This window comes from Lolium rigidum, chromosome 6 (genome assembly GCF_022539505.1).
Source record: "Lolium rigidum isolate FL_2022 chromosome 6, APGP_CSIRO_Lrig_0.1, whole genome shotgun sequence".
NCBI classification, from domain to species: domain Eukaryota; kingdom Viridiplantae; phylum Streptophyta; class Magnoliopsida; order Poales; family Poaceae; genus Lolium; species Lolium rigidum.
Genome location: NC_061513.1, coordinates 334,888,650 through 334,900,386, shown reverse-complemented (window position 1 = coordinate 334,900,386; position 11,737 = coordinate 334,888,650).

Sequence of the window (11,737 nt, the reverse complement as noted above, 5' to 3'; positions counted from 1 at the left end):
TCTTCGCTAGGAAGTTCCTGCGTCTCGGATCGGATCTTCGCGACCGCGTCCTGCTCGGCCGGCGGTCGCGTCGGCGCTACTTACCGGTGGGTTTCCGTCGGAATCGACGGTTTCCCCGATGAAGATGTGTATGCCGCCAACTGGGACGATGGAGAGCTTGACGGGGTCGGTTTTAGCCGGGATCCAGCACTCATCCGGAGGGACGATCGGCAGATTTCCGGCGTAAAGGACGCGCCCCACAGCGATGGTGTCGTCGTAGCTTCCCATGGTGGAACCCTCCCGGTTCCGGCCTCCAGACGCCGCAGGCCCCACGGTGGGCGCCAACTGTCGTTGCCTAATCGACGGTACCTCGGAGGAGGGATCCTCACGAGGGGGAGAAGAAGTAGGGGCCATAGGGCGGAGTGCACACGGGACGGTGGTACGCGAGTTACCCAGCTTCGGAACACCTGCACGATGACAGGGGCCTACTGCTGCTTGTCTGGAATTATCTGGGCGCTTTCGCGTTGTTACAATGAGTTGAGGTTGTGTCTCTAGGGCTCCCAAGATCCGGCTTATAAAGGCGCACGGATCTAGGGTTTACATGGAGAGTCCTAGCCGGATTACAGATAGCCTAACTATGGTACAATGTCTTGCCGTGTACGCCACGGATCCGCCTTCCATATACGTCGTACTGGAACCGGGTTCCTCATGGGCCTCCACGGATCCGGGTTCCTCCTAATGTCGGTACGGATCCGGCTTACTGATCCTGGGCCGGACTTCTTCCTTCATGATCAACAGCAACTGGGCCGCCCGATGGGCCACATACCTCATCACCATCTGTGGGCCACCCGGGCTTGCCGGATCTAGGCACTGCCGATGGTACACCCATGAAGTATACCCACAACAGGGGGGGAGGTGAGGAAGGGGAAGTAGGATGGAGGCGGAGGAGGCCCGCCGCCACCGCAGGCCGATCGGCGGCCGGCGGTGGCGGCGGCGAGGGCGAGCGCTAGGAGGAGGAGGCGCTAGTTGCGGGAACCCTAGTCGCCGCCCGCGTCGCCCAATCGAGGACGTGGAGCGGAGGGGAAAACACGCTTTGCACATGCATTCTAATTAAACTGCAACCTTTTAGGATGAAATGTGTTAAAGATTCAAACCTCATATAATGGTGTTTTTGTTATGCATGGGATTTCAAACGGGAACTTGGTGCTCCATCCTACTAGGGTTTGTATGGTTTCTTAAGAAGTAAAATGCGTAAACAAAATTTCAAAGCACTGGTTAGCTTTGCAGCTATATTTGGATCTTGTACTTGAGAAGTTGAGATATACCGAAAACAAGCAAACAACTTGAAGCTTTCCATTACATTAGCCGGGTTTAAAAACTTAGAGCTTCTTTGTTTAGGTTGGTTGTGGCTAGCTGTAAGCTGTTGTGCGGGAAAAGTTGTCAGAATTTTACTTTTTGACAATTTAGCTAGCTGTGTGGTTGTAAACGGGTGAATTGTCAGAAATGTCCTCATAGTTACGAAAACATGTGTTCTTGTTAATTTATGAGTGAGTAATAAATAGCATATGGATCACTATAATTCAAATAGGCTATTTGGCAAACTCACCAATGTGATTGTATCTACTACAATTTATGAACTTTTTATCTTTAAAGAGTACTAAGCTTCCAGGGTTGCGACGAGCTGTGGTTCATCCTCGTGTCGAGTCTTCATTTGTCGACACATGCGTTTCTTCTGAGAGAAGCGTTTCGGTTTCGTTTTGACTTCCTCTCTTGTTCCAGACTCGGTAACCGACTCGACGACCTAGAAGAATCCACCGCCTCCAGTGTTTCTAGATCTCCCTCATCCCTCGCTTCTCCTCCGATGCACCCATCATTTTCTATCCTCGCCATCGCCCTCGCCCTCGCCCTGGCCCTCTTACTTCCCGGCTATATGCTTATCGCCAGCTTGCACGCCTCCACCTTCTCCGGTCACATTTTGTCCCGCTAGCTGCTCTCCATGGGAGAAGGGAATTTCTATCCACCTTCGGTGTCACCAACACCGGCGGTATCCAAGAAGAACCCCTCCCTGAAGACGGCAAGGCGCGGGTGGAAGAGGCCGGTGCACAAGCGCCTCTACGATTACAAGATTAGTTGAGTGGAGCATAGTCGGCGACACACAACAGGGATTCTTCTCGGCCGTTCCTCCCCAGCTTGGCCGGTTCATATCCTTCTCCGGTAAGTCTCCTCCGCGTACCTTCCTTCAAGCAGCTGGGTGTGCGTGGGGTTTATTCTATGCTAATCTTTGCACCATCGTGTTTCCTGTTCCTGGAAACGCTTCTCTTTAGATTGGAGTGCTACTGCAAATAACAAGAGGGATACATCCTGTAAACGGTTCTTTTTTACGATTGGAGCTCTACTGTTAACAAGAGCAATAAACATTGGCGTGGGGTGGGGATTAGATCTGGAATTTGGGATTAGATCTGTAATTGGAGATTTGCTCACGGTTTCAAAGGCTTAAAAAATTTCCAATCGATGGGCAGAGCCAAGAATGATAAAGATTCCATTGTGTATTTTCTTTTGAAAAACAAGAGTGTTTTCTTTCTTAGGTGTATTTTCCATTAAGGAAAATGATATTGAAATAGGTTTTCATATTTTGTAGTCAGTGGCATTTTAAATCCTTTGACCCCACAAGGCATTCTAAATCCATTCAATCCAGTCTATGATATTTGTTACTACGCTTCGTTGTTTCTGAACTTTGCTATTTGTTCATGTAATCTCCAAGTTCAAAAGAACTCTGTTGATCAGATGTGGGCTCTGTTTAATTGGTTCATGGGAATTTCCGAGTGTCTGATCCATTTGGTAGCAGCCTACTCTGAGAACTTCACATTCCTTGCCTAAAACTGAGCATGTCATGACCATTTTGATCAGGAAAGTGTATTCTTACAAGTTTATTTGTGGTTTGATTAGAAGTTTTGAAGGGTTAACTTATTTGCTTGTGTTGTAAGTACAATTAATGTGGCTATCTTTGTAGTTATTTAGGAGCCATGCGCCGTGTCTAGACAACCTCCAGAATATGAGATTTGCAAGTTAGAGAAGTTTTATCTCCTGAGGATAAAAATTAGGAACCTCCGTTATAAATAATCACCTATAAATGCCTTCTGGCTTCTATTTCAAGAAACTTATTTACACGAGGGCAGACTAATTATATGATATGACATATTCATATGCCCCCGATCATTATTTCGCGTTGGCTGATGTTTTTCGGCAGTAGGAACACCCATCAGATAGTTAAGTTAATGATTTCGTTTTTGTTCTTCAGTTTCGTGTTCACTGATTTTTTATGATTAATTGTCATCTTATAACTATTGAGCCTCTTCACATTTGGAATTACACAAAAAAGATTTTTCATCGGAAAGAGGTCTACGAATACTTTTGAGAAAACGTCGACGTTTGCTGGCTTATTTGGCAAAGAAAAATAGAGTACGTTATAAGAAATTAATCAGTCAGTTGAATATTCGGGAGCAGTAATTTAATCGTAGAGAGGCATGTTATCCACAGCGATTTGTACTTCAGATATTAGGTATTGGTGTTATAGATCAGGGATCCTAATTAGCTTATTCCTATATCACAAATGTCACTATATCTCATGAACAATTATGCTCTATACCACAATTGTCGTTGTCACTCCGTAATTGTTCTGAATTATCTTTGCAACTCCGTTGATTAATTAATTACTTATATATTCTTACCTATAAGAAATAAAGAATATTTTGTTCTTCCACCCACATTTTTCTGCAGCAGCTGGTAAAAGAATGATATCATTTGCAACACCATCAAAAGTATGGCTTCAAATGTATTACATTACTCGAAAGGCTTGCCAGTTGCCAGTCACCATCTATGTTGTGGGTTGTGACTGGCTAAATGTAACATCCCAAGAATTTCAAAATAAAACAAATGAATTTCACTAGTTCCAAATTTTGGAACCAACAAAAACTTTTATTAAATTAAGTATGATACATAGTGATCTTGCTTAATTCTTGTGTTATTGCTATGATTGCTTGTTATTAGTATTTGAAATGATCTTAAACCCTAAACCTCACCCCTCCTATCACCATACTAGTTAAAATAAAATAAAAGGAAATTAAATAAGAAAAAGGCATATGTGCCTATGGCTAAAATTATAAATCTTTACTCTAGACTTTTCCACTTTAGTTAGAGGATTGGAAATGCTTCATAAACCTTATATAGTACTTCCTAAATCATTTCCAAGTTGAAACCAAAGAAAATAAAAAGAAACTAAAAATGCCATAGAGGCATATGAGAGTAAAATAGCAAATATGGGAATTTAAGAAAATTGACCCTAGAACTTGTTGTGAATGGTTTGATCACCTCCATATACCATTTCAACACTCAACAACACCAATTGGGTCAAACCAAGTCAAATTAAAAATAAAATGCAACATATGCATAGAAGCCTATGTGACACATAGCCAATTCACTAAATCTTGACCTATGACTCTAAACCTTGATTAAAGGACGGGAAACCATCTCTCAACCTAATATAACACTAAATTGACCCTAACCCATGTCCAAGTAAAGCAAGATCACCCATTTACAAATTTAGTAAAATTTGACACCTCATCTATTATGTATTAAGGCCAAAATTGCAAATCTTTGAACAAGACCATTTGAAATGGTTTCAATGGTTTGAACAAGTTTCTAAACCCATAAGAATCACATTAGAGTCAACAAAAGTCAAGTTCATTGGAGAGAATTCAAATGGTGAGATAATTCCAATTTTTACTCACCTACACTAAGGGCAATTTTACAAATCTTCACTCTAGACCATAATTGCTTTCCCACTTGATTGTAGAATACCTAAATATGATAAACTAACACAATTGCAACAATGAAACCAAAATCAAATGGAGAGAAATGAGAATGTGAGAAAATATCATTTCTTCACTCACACACACTTAGCCCTTTTTGCAAAACCTCAACCAAGGCCACTTTGGCTTGTGCCATTGATTTTAAAACTCTTATATATCAAAAACAAACACAATTGACACAAAGAAACCAGAATCAAACCAAAGGAAAAATCAAATCTCAATAACATGTGATAATGGTCATATGTCCCCATTTTATTTTCTTCACCACTTTGCACCCATTTATCTTCTGTTTCCTCAACCAACTTTGGTCAACCAAAGCCATGTCATCCAAGACCAAGTGATGGTGAACAACTTTCATGTTGACCATTAGTGCTAATGTTGACCAGGTTGACCAGTATAGATTTGACAAAACAGGACTTTGAAACAAAGTGTAGATAACCCCATTTTGGAAATCTTGCAAATCTCCACCAAAATGACCACCACCACCACCTCTCTTTCTCTTTAATTATATGTTTGAGTTGTACCAAAAAGAAATCCAAAATTCCACAAAAATCTTCATGCGGCCATTGTGTCGAGCACCTTGTGTGCATAATCTGGAATTCATGTTACATGCTATAAACCACTGGATTTTTGCCTCCACCCCTTTTACCTTGTGATCATCAACCCTCTTGTACCCTTCCCGCATCATCCTATAACCTGCAGCCCTACTAAAGTCGAAGCAATGATCAACATCTCCACCATGCCGAGATCAAGGACACCACCATGCCACCCTACCCTGGTCCTCTCCTCTCTACAAAACCTTGCCAAACTAGCTCCCCTCTCAGCACTGAGCATACTGGACATGATCTAATATCAAAAGGAACACGACACGCACGAGAACGCATCGTGATCACCACGCACGGACGCGCCAGAGCGTGCACCAGCACGACACTGGACGCCGCAGTACGCTGCTCGCCTGGACGCCCTCGTCCTTCTCTCCCTCTCCCACTTGGCACGCATGATCACCACGACCCCAGCTACACGCTAGACATGCTCGCTAGCTCGCGTACGCCCTATCGACGTCGCCATGATCACCGACCTGCCGCGCATGTACTGCCCGCACTTGATCGTCGCCAGCACGCTCCCGTCCTTCCCCTGTCATCCCTTCACGCGCGGTAGCCTCTCCTAGACGTCGCCTACGCCCTGCGCCCCCTACCGTGCCCCTTCGCGCCCTGGAGCGCCATGGACGCCGGTGACCCTCCACGGCCTCTCACAGCTCTCGCGCAACTATAAATAGAGACCCCCTCCGCCTTCTCCCTCCACACCAAACTCGCTCCACTCTTCCTTCTCGAGCCTCCTCAACCCCTCTCTCATCCACATTGCGCGAGTAGAACTCTCCAATTGAGACGTCAATCGCCGGAATCCGCCGCAGATCGAAGCCCGTTGATCCACGCCACCCCGAGCTCCGCCACTGTGCCAGGCGCCTATTCACCCTCGCCAACGACGCCTCGACACCCTCCCTCGACCGCCGGCGACCTCCAGCGCCCTCCGACCCCTACCTCGCCGGCGCAGCAGGCTCTCCTCCCCCGTCGACGACGACGACGCTCGACCGTCGATCGTCCACCTGATCCGACGGCCCTCTCTCACGCGTACCGCTTCGGTGAGTTTAAGTGGCTGACGCGTGGGACCCCCGTCGGTTGGCCCGCTGCGTGGGAAGCGCTAGTTGGGCCAGCCCAGTCCCTTCCCCCTCGTTTCGGCCCATTCTGTTTTCCCGCCAAGCCCAACAATTCAAAAATCGAATTTCTGTTTAATTCCAAATCCAATACTGCTGCCCACTTCAAATTTGAATAGTTCAAATTCTACAAACTCAAATTTAGCAAATCCAAATGTTCTGGAAAGCTTATGAATTGCCCTAACTAACCCCACTGGATTCAACCTCATATGTGGTGTAGTTTTTGAATAAATAAAATAACAAAACAGATACTTTTCTGCATTCAAATAAATCTTAAAAATCAACCATTATGAATTTTGAAGTGAATCCAATTGCAGTAAGTCACATTTAACAAACTCTAATTTACTAAGTAAAAATATGATATATGTTCTGTACATGATCATGGGCTAGAATCAAAATATTGGCTATGTAGTCAATACTAGCCCATTCAAACTATTTCAAATTTTAGGAATTTAAACCAATGAGGTGTAGCACCTCATTTAAATCATTCTCACCAGTGATATGAAGTAATGTGTTGACCTTTAAATGCTTAGGTTCATACTTGCTCACTTATAGACTTTAAATCAAAATAGGATTTAATATTGCCATGGTTATTTAAATCACATGAGATGATGAATCTCATTTAAATCCTTTCTCTCAAATAATAAGTGTGAAGTGTTGACCTTGGTCAACATGGGATCATCCCTTGTTATTTGAGAAGATTAAATCTTAAGAAGAATTCAATGAGAGGAAATTATTTCTCCCAAACCAAATAGAAACCCTAACCCACATTTTCAATGAGAGGAAATTATTTTCCTAATATTAAATAAAGAAACCCTAGCATAATTTGTGAATAAATGTTAAGTAGTGATGCTAGATCATTTGAGTGAGCCATTAAGGCTAATTAAGAGTACTTAAGTATTGTTTGGTGATTGTATCCTCGTATTCGTTTTTAGACGCTAGTACCGGAGACTATCAAGAGGAGGAGGTATTCTACCAGGAGGAAGAGCCAGAAAACTTTGATCAATACACCAATCAAGGCAAGATAATACTCTTGTAAAGTGCAAAGCTCACCATGAGCAAGACATTACCCCATTTACTTTATGCTTATGATCCTATTTCCCAGTTTTACTTTACCAGCTTTATTTACTTTTGTTTTATCAAAGTACTTTTTGAATTATGATTCACTTGGTTAGTACTTGGATTAGTACAAGAGTATCAAGGTTAGCCTAGAAGCACAGACAAAGTACTTAGCACCCCTCATACATAGATGCTAGTGCTAAATTAAAAGTGACTACTCTAGTTGGGAACTTGTGAAATGAAATGACTTTGAAAACCTTGGAATGATGCTTCATTCTATTGAAAGATTTTGAAGGTGAATATGACTGGTGAATGACTTGGTGAAATTTTACAAAAACTGATGGTTGGGTTCGGATGCGATACCATTCCAATTTGAAAGTACCCCCACAATACCCAATATGGGTAAGGGCTTAACTAGAAATTTATGTGCTTTAGTATGGGTTCCCTCTGAACAAGCGTCATCGGGGTTAGGCCGAAGGCTGCCTCTACAACAAACAAAACGATGTGATATGATGTGGAATGAGGTGAATGTTCGGCCCAAGCCCTGTGCAGTTCCCGGGTTGACTGCGGTTTTCACCGGGAGGCCAAGCTCATGGGGAGAGGTGCCTATACTAGAGTATGTAAGTGAAAGGTTATGGTTGGTAGTCCGCATACGGAGTATGGTAAATCAGGGCCGATTAACCCCGACGGATTATTGCAAATATTGTGGCACAAGTGTACGACCTCTGCGAGTGTAGAACTATTCGAATAGCCGCGTCCACGGTTATGGACGGTTGGAAAGGCCATACTTGTTCCGTCATCGGACCATTTTCAAAAATGTGACATATGACTTGGGACTTGAATTTGAAAGGTGAATGGTGACTTTAAATTGAATCACAACAGAGTTGTGGGAATGACACTAATGTTCCCACTTGAGTTAGTATAGCAAATGAAGAGTCTTTTCTAAATATTTATGAAATAAACTTGGCTTTATGCAAATAAACCTAGAGCTTAGTATCCCCTTACTAGAATTAATAGTGCTTACACTAGTATTAGTTTGCGAGTACTTTAAAAGTACTCATGGCTTTGTCCCTGGCTATTCAAATGGCCAGACTATGAAGGTGAACAGCAGTACGAGGAAGATGGACAGCAGGACGTCTACGACAACTAGGACCGCTCCTGACGTCAAGCGTTGGCCTGTGGATTAGATAGCCACTACTACTTCGCTTCCGCTATTTGTGATGTTCGTTGATCGATAGATTAACTACTATTGTAATATTGGATCATGTGATCTACCCTTGTAAGACGATTATGTGTTGTAATAAATAATGACTCTATGATATTCAACTATTATGTCTCGCAACAACAATATTCCTGGGATTGCGATGTATGGCATAATAGGCATCTGGACTTAAAAATCCGGGTGTTGACACTAAATCATGATTGTTGCAGTTCACAACAGGTGTGTTATGACCGTTGTGCTCTGCACACGAATGTCACCTATGAATGTGTAAATGTGAACATTTTAGTTTTCATTGCCAAGGTGGAGCTACTATGATTTTCCTTTTTGACGTATATTTACGAATTCAGTTGGGTAACCCAATGTCCATAAGTTGTTCATTATCATGAAGATAAAATGGACATATGTTAGATATCAAGGTTGTTATGGCTGGAAATTTTTAAGGTGGTCACTGAGATTTCAGCTAGATAATTTCACACAACACATACTGTATCTTACAATCCTATTTTTGTTTCCGCGCCATGAATGTTGTGAAGTGGCTATGTTTATCCTCCCATGCAGTGCAATGACAGAATACTGAGCCTATGGTGTGCCTGAAATCCCATGGAGTTTTCTTCACCTACAACTAGCTGCATTCCAATCAATATTGGTACTTCGGTGTGGAATTTAGGCATCATCCTGAATGCCCTTTTATTTCGACTCATAGCATTTTGTATATAATCTTCTATGTCAATCCTGCCTAGATATCTCGCGCAATAGAGACCCTTAGAACCATTACGGTACCGTTGCTCATTCCACACTTTCGTTGATTAGGAAAATTAATGGTTCAAACCATCTTATTATCGTTGTATCCTCCTAGAAGAAAGCTTTGGTCACAAGGATACTTGAATATATATATACCTCTAATGTGTGATATTGCCTGATGTAAACTGCCATTATAGTAGGCAGTGCAGTAAAAGGGCCAGAATTTATATTCTTCTTAATAATGGTAATAATCTCTCATGATTTATAATGGTTCTGTTTTCAGATCATAAACCACTTTTGTTGGAGGAAGAAACTCCATTTGCTGCCGATGACAGTCGTACATAATAGATCCATTTTCCTGCTGGAAAGAAATTGAAGGGGAGCAGCTCTACACGCAATAGGAAATAAGCGTGAGAGGAAGCAGTGGTCTAACTCTCGGCTCACCGGGATAGATATTATTACAAAAAGTTTGGTTATAGTTGTAGAGCAGTTGACAAAGAAGATTGCATGTCGCCTATGTTTTTTTCCTTATTATCATACTTGAGATATGTTGGTGTTTGCGTATGATTTAGCATGTCTGTATTACACATCTCGGGCACTGCAACTTCAGACAACACATTTTTTTTTTGCTTCCGTTACATCTGTCAGCTAATTGCACTTTTTTTGGAAGTGCATTACGCAGCCAAAGCCTTCGTGCTATAGGTACTAGTTGAATGCCCGTGCTTCGCCACGGCTTAAAAAACTTATTCAATCGGTAGAACAAAATTTATTAGAATGGTAGTAAAAAAACTCAATTGTAGCGTCGAAATTTTTGTTATCTTTAATATTAAGGTGAAATAGGATAAAGATTTGGTGCTCTTGGGCACCAGTGCTCCTATTATTTTAGAAAAAATAAAATTCACATTTATGTGTTTCAAAAAAATTAGAAAAAAATCATGGTGTAGCCAATGAATTGTCCCATAAACATGTAAAATTTTAGTTTCAAATACAAAAAATTCTGGGCTACACAAAAATAACAAACGTATGGATCTGGGTATGCATATTTCAAATTTCCAAATTTTAACAGATTTTGTCTTTATTGTGTAATCTACAATATAAAGAATTTCATATTAAAAATTCGTCTTTTGTCATGTCTAGATTTATTTTCAAATTTTTTTGAAACAAATATGTATGATTTTCGAAATTTTTTAAACAACAGAAGCACTGGTGCCCATGAGATAAAGATAATTGTCGGGTGAAATGTGTACTTAGTTAGTGGTGAGAAAGTTTGGTGACTCACCACCGACATCATCTGTGTTCCAGACGAAAGCCGTTGGTTTCTACCTAGCAATAACAATCTTAGAAGCGTTCCATCTCCAACAGCTCTGCTATCTCTCTGATAATGATACTTTTCTGAAAGTGGCTGCTTAGATCATCCACAGAACCCAGTTTGAAGGCATCAAAGTTTATGTGCCTGAAGTCTGAACTTCAAAGAACACCATTATGTTAAGTTGGCTCTTAAGTTACAGGGTAGATCTTCAAACTTTAGATTTTTTGAGGAATATTAGCTCATGAATCATGTGCTATTAGAACTATGTTGTACAACTTCAATGATCACTTGTTTTTGTTGTGTTCCGTAAAATGTTTCCAAATCAATAAAACTTTGTTTGTTAAAGAAATGCAGTAGCAAAGAAGTTCTGATTCACAATGCTACCTTATCTTATATGGTATCACAATGCTACCTTATCTTATATGATATCAGTACAGTGAGAGGGTACAAAACAAGTATGAGACTTGTTTCTTCATTCGGTCACCGACCTTCAACGGCACATCGTAGAATCAATTTACTCCCTCACACCCATCAAAAAAAGCTAATAACTCCCGTCTTAATTCATCATACATGTTAACTACAAACACTAAGTCCATAATCAATTCTCCACAAATTCAGTTGCATCACAACCTTTTGTCAATTTATATCACATGTCAGGTCCCCTCGGCCATATCTTTACCATTGCAGTAGCTAGATGATGTCTACGCACGCTTCTTTTTCTGTAGACAGTGTTGGGCCTCCAAAAGCAGAGGTTTGTAGAACAGCAGCAAGTTTCCCTTAAGTGAATCACCCAAGGTTTATCGAACTCAGGGAGGAAGATGTCAAAGATATCTCTCTCAAGCAACCCT